The 12,200-nt window shown below is 39.5% G+C and overlaps 1 protein-coding gene across 16 annotated transcripts in view; it reads right to left on the bottom strand.

Moving 5' to 3' along the window:
* adgrl3.1 (adhesion G protein-coupled receptor L3.1) overlaps positions 1–12,200 on the bottom strand; it is a 315,009-nt gene that overhangs the window by 277,839 nt on the left and 24,970 nt on the right. For all 16 annotated transcript variants that reach the window (XM_061905250.1, XM_061905326.1, XM_061905281.1 and 13 more), the window contains exon 2: positions 775–853. The gene's annotated coding sequence lies outside the window, so the exon portion shown is untranslated. The remainder of the gene's footprint in view (positions 1–774; positions 854–12,200) is intronic.

The following is a 12,200-nucleotide window of genomic DNA, read 5'->3' on the forward strand; positions in this document are numbered from 1 at the left end:
TTGTAAAAATAGAGTTCATTGTAAAAAAAAGAGAACATTGTGAAAAAAAGTATTCACAGCAACATACACTACATGTACAGTAATATACATTGCATTCACAGTAATGTACACTACATTTTGAGGAGAAATTATTGCAACTCAGCATATTTTTGTATACATTTTACTTTTCTTTTTTTTTTTTAACTGCAATGAGGGGGCGACTTGTCCAGGGTGTACTCCGCCTTCCGCCCGATTGTAGCTGAGATAGGCACCAGCGCCCCCCGTTACCCCAAAGGGAATAAGCGGTAGAAAATGGATGGACTTTTTTTTAAAAACCTACTAATAAAATGTATTAAAAAATGGTGTACTTACAGTATTGACTGTTAGAAGCGGCCCTCTGGGGCCAAACATAAGTGCCATGTGGCCCTCAGTGACACCCCTGTCTTAGTGCAAGAACTCCTTGCCTTGCTAACACGCCCAACCTGAGCTGTGTTTCCTGTCGTGAGTGCCAGGAAGAAAAGCCATGACTTGCATGTACAAATCGCTCGACGACGAACATAGGACATTTTTTCCAAGACAATCTTCCGGTTACTACGGCAACAGGGTTGGTGAAACTACAAAAAAAAAATGTTTGTCTGGTTTGTGCAAGAAAAAACTCTCCAGTGCAACATTTGTGTCCATTGTGAGTGTGTGCTGCAGCGGGACCTGTGTGTGCTGCAGCGGCACCTGTGTGCGATTGCAGGTGTGTGCCGCCGTTACGTCTGTGCTATGACTCAAAATTTCTCACATTCTTACCTGTCGCAGCGCACTTTGCTCGGTCGAAGTGAAAGGCGAGCCAGGGACTCACATCTCACTTGAAGCCCACTTCCAGCTCCTGGAGACACAGGCAGAAGAAGAAGGTAAGGGTGGAGGGAGGTTGTCACATGGAGACACTTGGAGAATAATAGAACCTCACATTGTTTAATAACCAGCAGGCCATGCCAGTGTGACTAGTCCTTAACATGGGGCATCAAACCCACGATGGTCCGAGTCTTTGTCTCAGACCAGAACAAGCTTGTCCACTAACCAGAGTGCACTTTTTTAATGGTTTTTATTAATATCCAGCATCAGACAGTCCTATCCATGACATCATACATCTATTGTCTGCCATGGATGTCCAAATAATGTGTTTGTTTAGATCCCGACAATGCCAAAAGCAGAAAAACAGCTGAAAAAAAACAGAAACAAGACAAATCTAAATAATAATTATTACTACAAACGGAAGCCGCCGTACTTTTAAGATGGTGCCGGGTGCCATCATCCGCGAGTTTCATGTGTTACTGTACAAAATGAGCTACAGAGCTAGCCTAAAAAATTTGCATGCACACATTAGAATGCTAACTCTTAGCATGTTTGCTGACGATGGCATGCTAACAGTCAGCATGTCTCATATAGCAAGTTATATGGCTGTAAGGTGTATGGCTGCGGGAGTAGAGGGAAAAAAAAATAATCAAAGGAAATTAAGCATGCTATTATCAACTTGCAAGCATGCTAGTGTTTGCATGCTAACCATTAACAAGCGTTACACGCCAAGTTATATGACTGTAGAGTAAACGATTGCAAATTCAGCTCAAAAAGTTCTGCTCATGTTAGCACGCTAGCATGCTAAGAGTTAGCATGCTAGCTGTTAGCATGTGTTTCATACCAAGTTTTATGACTGCAAGGTGTATGGCTGTATAATTACGGAAAAAACCCCGTAAAGTTAGCTACAAAAAATAGCCTGTTAATGTTAGTATGCTAGCGTGCTAACATTAGCATGCTAGCAGTTAACAGGTGTCACATACCAGGTTATATGACTCCAGGGTAAATGGTTCCAAAATTAGCTCAAAAAGGTAGCACTTTAATGTTAGCAGGCAAATGTAAACATGCTAAAATGTAGCATGTTTTAAATATCAAGTTATATGTATAACTGGAGTAAACGCTTGCAAATTCAGTGCAAAAAGTTATCACGCTAACTTTAGCATGCTAGCAAGTTAACATTAGCATGTTATTGGTTAGCATGTGTTTCATACCAAGTTTGTTGACTGCAATGTGTATGGCTGCGTAAAAATAGAGTATATTAAAAACAAATAGAGCACATCGGAAAAAAATTAGTATATTGTAAAAAAAATAGACTATATGGTAAAATAGACTATATTGTGATAAAAGTAAAGTTTACTGTAAAATAAAGTGCATTGTAAAAAAGGAGTATATTGGAAAAAAATAAAGTTTATTCTACAAAATAGAGTATATTGTAAAAACCCAAAGTACACTGTAAAAAAGAGTATTGTAAAAAATGTAGTTTATTGTAAAAAATAATCAAGTATTGTGAGAAAGACTGAAAAATAGAGTATATTGTCCAAAATATAGTGTATTGTAAAAATATAGAATGTATTGTAAAAAAAGAGTATGTTGTAACAGAAAATTGACTATATTTTAAACAAATAGAGTACATTGTAAAAAATTATTATATTGTAAAAAAGAGTATCTAGTAAAAAATAAAGTATAATGTCAAAAATAGGTTATTAAAAAATTGAGTGTGGAGTAAAAAATCAAGTTTATTGTAAAAAAAAAAGAGTACATTGTAAAAAAAATATATACTGTACAAAAATAGAGTATGTATTAAAAAATAAGTATATTGTACAAAACAAGAGTATAATGCAAAATAGAGAGTATATTGTAAAAAAATATATATTTTGTCTAAAAAGGGCGCAGCATTTTCCAAACAAAGATCACTTTAGTGGAAGTTTGTCTCCTAGCACTCACACATGTACATATATACATATATACATACATACATACATACATATATACATACATACTTACATACATATTTACATACATACATATATACATATATACATACATACATACATACATGCATACATACATACATACATACATAAATACATACATACATACTTACATATACACATACATATTTACATACATACATACATACATATATGCATACATACATACATATATACATACATGCATATGTACATACATACATATATACATACATACATATATACATTAATACATACATACTTAAATATATACATACATATTTACATGCATACATATATACATACATATTTACATACATACATACATACATACATACATACATACATACATACATACATACATACATACACCTACATACATACATATATACATGCATACATACATATACACATACATACATAAATACATACATACATACATACATACATGCATACATACACACATATATACATACATACATATATACATACATACATATACACATATATACATACATACATAAATACATACATGTATACATGTATACATACATACATACATACATACATACATACATACACACACACATACATACATACATACATACATACATACATACATATCCCCCTAGTTTCAGTTTCCTAGCATTTACACACTATGGTGCACATGTACTGACTTGGGTCAGGAGTGTGCAGTAATTGGGAGTATGAAGAGAATGTGGACAAGACCTTCATGCTCGGCTGCTCCGACGCCAACAATGGACGTGTTTGTGTCTGTGTTTGTGTACACGCATGTAGGACCCCTGTCAATGTGCTTTGATGAAGCACACACACACACACACACACACACACACACACACGCGCGCACACACACACACGCGCGCACACACACACCTCGTTAATTGGTGTCTGGCCTCCCTCACAATACAGAAGTCATTATTTACACTGAGCTGATCCACAATGCTGGGATCAATGGAGGAACACTGGAGGAACACTGGAGGAACCCAGGTGGAAAGAAAGGATGTAAATTGTGAAAGGAAGGAGGACCAAGGTTCAGAATAAGATTCTTTAACAGAATTGGTGTGAAGAAGTCAAAATAGTAGATGAAAGCAGGCAGTAGTTTTTCGTTGTGTTCACTCCACAAAAACAGAAAAGATGGACTTTCTGCAGGCAGAGGCAGAGTTGGACGCCGTGTTAGAGTCCATACATCACAGGAGATACACCATGTCCTCCACAGAACCATCTCTTTTGTCTGGTTAACACCATGGAACCATCTCTTGTCCGGTGTTAGAGTCCATACATTACTGGAGTAGACACACCATGTCCTCCGTGGAACCATCTGTTGTCTGGTGTTAGAGTCCATACATTACTAGAGGAGACACACCATGTCCTCCGTAGAACCATCTCTTGTCTGGTGTTGGAGTCCATACATTACTGGAGGAGAGACACCATGTCCTCCATGGAACCATCTGTTGTCTGGTGTTAGAGTCCATACATTACTAGAGGAGACACACCATGTCCTCCGTAGAACCATCTCTTGTCTGGTGTTGGAGTCCATACATTACTGGAGGAGAGACACCATGTCCTCCATGGAACCATCTCTGGGCAGATGAACCTGCAGGCTCTCCATAAACTCCAACGTGAAAACCCATTTATTTTTCCGTAAAGCGCCACCTCGGCCTCACCTCCACCGCCCGCACACACAGAACATCTTTGTGGAGTTCCTCCAGCTCACGTCTGAAAGGTCACTTCTCTTTAATCATAGCAGCGTGAGGATGATACATGGCCTCCATCCTCCATCCTCCACTCTCCAACATTTGCTGCACCAAAGGTCAACAGAAGCGCTCCACAAATGGTAAACAACAAGTCAGAAGGTCAAACTTTTTCTTCCATTACTGGTGAGATCGCCTGAAAATAGAACTGGCGCTTGGACTTTGATGTTAGTCCATGTTGGTCAACTATAAGGAACTCGTTCTTAGACTGTGATGTTAGTCCGTGTTGGTCAACTTGAACAAACTAGTTCTTGGACTTTGATGTTAGTCCATGTTGGTCAAACAGAAGGAACTGGCTCTTGGATTTGATGTTAGTCCTTGTTGGTCAAACAGAACAACCTAGTTCTTGGACTTTGATGATAGTCCGTGTTGGTCAACTATAAGGAACTAGTTATTGGACTCTGATGTTAGTCCATGTTGGTCAACAAAAAAGAACTAGCTCTTGGACTTTGATGTTAGTCCATGTTGGTCAACTATAAGGAACTACTTCTTGGACTTTGATGTTAGTCTTTGGTGGTCAACAAGAAGGAACTAGTTCTTGGACTTTGATGTTGGTCCTTGTTGGTCAACAAGAAGAAACAAGCTCCTGGACTTTGATGTTAGTCCTTGTTGGTCAACAAGAAAGAACTAGCTCTTGTACTATGATGTTAGTCCATGTTGGTCAACAAGAAGGAAGATTTTAGTACATGTTGGACAACAAGAAGGAACTAGTTCTTGGACTTTGATGTTATTCCATGTTGGTCAACAAGAATGAACTAGTTCTTGGACTTTGATGTTAGTCCATGTTGGTCAACTAGAAGGAACTAGTACTTGGACTTTGATGTTAGTCCATGTTGGTCAATTTGAACAAACTAGTTCTTGGACTTTCATGTTGGTCCTTTTTGGTCAAACAGAAGGAATTAGTTCTTGGACTTTGATGTTAGTCAATGTTGGGCCAACAGAAAGGACTAGCTCTTGGACTTTTATCCGTCCTTGTTGGTCAAACTGAAAAACCTAGTTCTTGGGCTTTGATGTTAGGCCTTCTTGATCAACTAGAAGGAAGTAGCTCTTGGACTTTGATGTTAGTTCATGTTGGTCAACTAGAAGGAACTAGTTGTTGGACTTTGATGTTAGTACATGTTGCACAACAAGAAAGAACTAGTTCTTGGACTTTGATGTTATTCCATGTTGGTCAACAAGAATGAACTAGATCTTGGACTTTGATGTTAGTCCATGTTGGTCAACTAGAAGGAACTAGTCTTGGACTTCGATGTTAGTCCATGTTGATCCAACAGAAAGAACTAGCTCCCAGGACTTTGATGTTAGTCCTTGTTGGTCTAACAGAAAAACCTAGTTCTTGGACTTTAATGTTAGTCCTTGTTGGTCAACAAGAAGGAACTGGCTCTTGGACTTTGATGTTAGTCCATGTTGGTCAACAAGAAGGAACTAGTTATTGGACTTTGATGTTGGTCCTTGTTGGTCAACAAGAAGGAACTAGCTCTTATACTTTGATGTTAGTCCATGTTGGTCAACTAAAAGGAACTAGTCCTTGGACTTTGATGTTAGTCCTTGCTGGTCAACAAGAAAGAACTAGCTCTTGGACTTTGATGTTAGTCCATGTTGGTCAACAAGAAGGAACTAGCTCTTGGACTTTGATGTTAATCCTTGTTGGTCAACTAGAAGGAACTAGTTCTTGGACTTTGATGTTAGACCATGCTGGTCAACAAGAAGGAACTAGTTCTTGGACTTTGATGTTACTCCATTTTGGTCAACTAGAAGGAACTAGTTCTTAGACTTTGATGTTGGCCATGTCGGTCAACTAGAAGGAACTAGTTCTTAGACTTTGATGTTAGTCCATGTTGGTCAACTAGAAAGAACTGGATAGAGAGACTCGATAGAGCAGGGCGGTGTAGTCTAGTCCAGTGTAAAAGACTAGTTGAGGATGGACGTGTGGTCTAGTCCAGTGTCAAATGAAAATGAAAGGAAAGTGAAAATGAAAGTGTGCTCCATAGTGATTGAAGCACAGGGTGCTAAGTCAGTAAGTCAGTGAGGTATATTCAGGGTGGTAAGTCAGTGAGGTGTAATCAGGCTGGTAAGTCAGTAAGTCAGTGAGGTGTAATCAGGGTGGTGAGTCAGTAAGTCTGTGAGGTGTATCAGAGTGGTAAGTCAGTAAGTCAGTGAGGTATATTCAGGGTGGTAAGTCAATAAGTCAGTGTGGTGTAATCAGGGTGGTAAGTCAATAAGTCAGTGTGGTGTAATCAGGGTGGTAAGTCAGTGAGGTGTAATCACAGCCACTCAGCAGTGACACAATAAATAACGCTCGCACAATCAAATCAATCTTTGTCTGCCAAAGAAGCACACTGACAATAACAACAAAAAACAACAACAACTACAACAACTCCTCGTCAATTCATCAATCAATTCTCAGGCCACCTGGTACTGGTACTGGTACTGGTACTGGAACCAGAGTCGGTCCCAAAGTTAAAAGCTACACGTCCTCCAATATTTTCTTCTATTGAGTGAAGTCTTGAACAAAGGGACTACAGATTCTTGACCATGATTGCTGTACCATTTCTGGCCAGATTCTTTCATATGGCTCCTTTAAATATTTGTTCATCATCACTTGAATATTTGCCTCTCAACCTTTCAAAATAGGCCCAAATCTTAAGTGGTTCAGGTAGATAAAAAGCAGCTTGATGGGACTTGGACCATCGCCTGAAAGCCAGACGTGCCTCCAAGTCACCTCCAACACCTCTTTTTGTGGTTCCTATTATTTTGAAAAATATATAAAGTATAATACATGTCGAACCACAGCTATTGGGTCCATGACCATGACTTCTGTTTTGTTTGATCATCCGTTTTACTGCCTTGTTACAGACAGCTTATGGAAACAAACGGCAAGATTGGTGTGAGAGCACCAAATGTGGTTTTTCAAAGCCAGGAAAAGGTCCTGTTACTCGGTCCCTCCTGGTACCCGGTTCCTCCTGACACACGGCTTGTCATCCATCACGCAGACGCATGCTGAGCTCTCCCGCCTGAAATTTCTCACACGCTTAGGGAGTCCAGGCTGGCGCTCATCCGTCTTGGCGTGACACCATCGGCTACTTTTAGGGACACCGACAGGTGTGAGGACAGGTAAACAGGTGACAGGTGCGTCCCATGCTTACTTTATTAGTCAGCTGACCGATTGTGTGCACGCAATTAATCAGCAGCTCGTTAAGGGGTCTGACCTTTGACCCAAAAGAAAATCAAAGAAATGATGATCCAACATGGACGATAACACCTTACTTCCATCAGGCCTCATCCTCACCTCAGACAATGACATCGCCAATCAATACTCACCTGGTCTCCATTGCGACAAATAAAGTACATTTCTTACAAGGAACATTATCACTGGAGGACGAGAAATAGCTAAACATGCTTCACTACACACCATAGGAGGATACAATAGCTCACCGCTAACAGCAAGCTAGCACTCCTCAATGTAAACAAATGGTGACGCTATACAGAAATAACGATACCAGGTGCAACAGCCGTATCTAGTCAATACTACTATTATTAAATCAATGTTTTTTATTATCACAAATATTTCCAATTTTTTTTATCGTTTATAATGTCAGTAAATATGTCCCTGGAAACATGAAGACCTTGAATATGACCAATGTATGATCCTGGAACTACTTGGTATCGACATGATCCATACCTAAATGTGTGGTATCATCCAAAACTGCATGACGTAGAAGTTGTTCTTCAAAGAGCTCTTCCACCATCAGAAGTACTTTTGATACTACTTAGTATCAGAATACATCACATATGAGACGTGTACTGAGGACAAATCACTAATCCTGGCCTCCACGGTGACACATAAGGTAAGTTTCTTACAAGTACTATTATCACTGGAGGATGAAGATTAGCTAAACATGCTTCACTACACACCGTAGAAGGATACAATAGCTCACCGCTAACAGCAAGCTAGCACTCCTCAATGTAAACAAACGCCATGGGTGGATCTACACCTGACATCCACTGTAATGATACCAAGTACAAGAGCGTATCTAGTCAATACTACTATGATTGCATTGATATTTTGTATCGTCACAAAGTGCTTTTCTTTTTAAAAAAACATTTATATTGTGTTTATAAAGTCAGTAAATATGTCCCTGGACACATGAGGACTTTGAATATGACCAATGTATGATCTTGTAACTACTTGGTATCGACATGATCCATACCTAAATGTATGGTATCATCCAAAACTAATGTCAAGTATCAAAGAAGAGAAGAATAAGTGATTATTACATTTGAACAGAAGTGTTGATAGAACACTTTAAAACAGGAAATAAGCAGATATTAACAATAAATGAGCAAGTAGATTAATAATCAATATTTTACAGTTTGTCCCTCATAAATTGTAGAAAATTATAGGTGTATAAATGACACAATATGTTACTGCAGACTAATTAGGAGTCTTTGTTTGTTTACTTACTACTAAAAGACAATTTGTCTAGTATGTTCAACATTTTATTGAAGGACTAAATGACAATAATAAACATATGATTCATGTACGTACACTAACATTTTTTGTTACAATAAAGACAATAAAGACATTTTTTGTGCTCCCCTTTATTTAGAAAAGTATGGAAATACATTTTGGTAGCGGTACCAAGTATTGGTATGGAGACAAGACTAGCATGTTTGTTTATTTCTGTGTTTTGCTTTTATAGGCCAAAACTTGCTTAAATGATGAAGTTGACATTTAAAATTCACTTCTTGCACCTTTCTTATGAACTCCTGCAGGAGAAATGTAATATTTACTCACACACTGTTGGCACAAATACAGAATATTGATCTTCTACACTCAATATTGTAGTCATGACATAAACATCATTCAACATTAACATGTGTGTGTGTTTGTGTGTGTGTGTGTGTGGTTGTGCGTGTGTGTCAATGATGATGTTTCCAAGAGGCCTGCAGTGACCTCATTGTTGATGGTTGACGTTCACGTCTCCTCTGCTCTGTTGTTGCATCACTGATGACTCACTTCACTTCACCGCTGAATATGTGACCACTCCCAGCATGCAATAGGCCACCAGAATCCCCCCTATCAATACTGTGACCAAGGACTGACCACACAAACACACACACACACACACACACACACACGTGCGCGCACACACACACGCACGCACGCACACACACAGAAAACACACACTCACACATATACACACACACGCACATTCACAATCACACATCCACACACACACACTCACAAACACACACACTCTCACACACACACAAACACACACACACACACCTGGGGATAGGCCCCTCCCACCTCCAAAAACATGCACTTCGGGATAGGCCCCTCCCACCTCCAAAGACATGCACCTGGGGATAGGCCCCTCCCACCTCCAAAGACATGCACCTGGCGATAGGCCCCTCCCACTTCCAAAGACATGCACCTGGGGATAGGTTGATTGGCAACACTAAATGGTCCCTAGTGTGTGAACGTGAGTGTGAATGTTGTCTTTCTATCTGTGTTGGCCCTGCGATGAGGTGGCGACTTGTCCAGGGTGCACTCTGCCTTCCGCCCGATTGTAGCTGAGATAGGCACCAGCGCCCCCAGCAACCCCAAAGGGAATAAGCGGTAGATAATGAATGGATGGATGGATGGATGTTTTGTAGTTTTTTCCTTATTAAAACAATTTGTTATTTTTACCCAAAAAAGCATACTACATGAAAAGAACACTACAAAAGTATTAAAACTTAATTACTATGGATAGGTCTGAACTGCTGATAACATTAAAAAGCCTACTGAAATGAGATTTTCTTATTTAAACGGGAATAGCAGGTCCATTCTATGTGTCATACTTGATCATTTCGCGATATTGCCATGTGTTTGTTGAAAGCATTTAGTAGAGTACATCCATGATAAAGTTTGCAACTTTTGGTCGCTAATAAAAAAGCCCTGCCTTTACCGGAAGTCGCAGACGATGATGTCACCCGTGTGAGGGCTCCTCACATCCTCACATTATTTATAATGGGAGCCTCCAACAAAAAGAACTTTACGGACCGAGAAAAAGACAATTTCCCCATTAATTTGATTGAGGATGAAAGATTCGTGGCTGGGGATATTGATAGCAAAGGACTAGAAAAAAATAAATAAAATTAAATTAAAGTAAAAAGGAAAAAAAAGGCGATTGCATTGTGAGCGATTCAGATGTTTTTCGACACAATTACTAGGACAATTCTGGGAAATCCCTTATCTTTCTATTGTGTTGCTAGTGTTTTAGTGAGTTAAATTGTACCTGATAGTCGGAGGGGTGTGTCCACGGGTGTCTTGACGCCAGTGTCTGAGGGAAGTCACGGCAGCTACATGGACGGCGCAAACTCCGCAGTTCTCCGGTAAGTGGAGACTTTATACCACAATTTTCTTACCGAAACCTGCCGGTTGACAAGTGGTCGGGATCCATGTTCGCTTGACCGCTCTGATCCATAGTAAAGCTTCACCTTCGGGAATTTTAAACAAGGAATCACCGTGTGTTTGTGTGGCTAAAGGCTAAAGCTTCCCACCTCCATCTTTCTACTTTGACTTCTCCATTATTAATTTAACAAATTGCAAAAGATTCAGCAACACAGATGTCCAGAATACTGTGTAATTGCGCGATGAAAAGAGACGACTTTTAGCCGCAAGTGGTGCTGCACTAATATGTCCCCTCTAACTCGAGACGTCACGCGCACGCGTCATCATACGCATCATCCCTCCGCGACGTTTTCAACAAGAAACCCCGCGGGAAATTTAAAATTGTAATTTAGTAAACAAAAAAGGCCGTATTGGCATATGTTGCAATGTTAATATTTCATCATTGATATATAAACTATCAGACTGCGTGGTCGGTAGTAGTGGGTTTCAGCAGGCCTTAAAGCATTGAAAGTTTTTATTTTTATTTGACTTATTTTTAACACTTTTTTTGAGCGTGTGTGTTTCTCAGCTAGAGTGTGATAGTGTGAGGTTTTATGGAAAAAAATGTTCATTGTTCCAAAAATAATAAGGCGTCAAAATGATTATTGTTAAGAGTTATTGACCTATTAAAGGCCTACTGAAACCCACTACTACCCACCACGCAGTCTGATAGTTTACATATCAATGATGAAATATTATCATTGCAACACATGCCAATGCGGCCTTTTTAGTTTACTATATTACAATTTTAAATTTCCCGGAGTTTCGTCTTGAAAACGTTGTGTAATGATGACGTGTACACCAGACGTCGCGCGTTTTTAGGAAGTATGAGCGCTATGCACACACACAGGTAAAAGTTGTCTGCTTTAACGGCATAATTACACAGTATTTTGGACATCTGTGTTGCTGAATCTTTTGCAATTTGTTCAATTAATATTGGAGAAGTCACAGTAGAAAGATATAGTTGGGAAGCGTTAGCCTTTAACCACACAAACACACAGTGATTCCTTGTTTAAAATTCCCGGAGGTGAACATTTACTATCGATCACAGCGCGGTCAAGCGAACATGGATCCTACCGAATGTCAACCAGCAGGTTTCGGTGAGAAAATTGTGGTTAAAAAGTCGCTTCTTACCGAAGAAAAGCTGAGCTTATGCCGTCCATGAAGCTGCCGTCGACTCCCCTGAGACACTGCGCG

Source organism: Nerophis ophidion, linkage group LG01, assembly GCF_033978795.1.
Source record: "Nerophis ophidion isolate RoL-2023_Sa linkage group LG01, RoL_Noph_v1.0, whole genome shotgun sequence".
Taxonomy (NCBI): domain Eukaryota; kingdom Metazoa; phylum Chordata; class Actinopteri; order Syngnathiformes; family Syngnathidae; genus Nerophis; species Nerophis ophidion.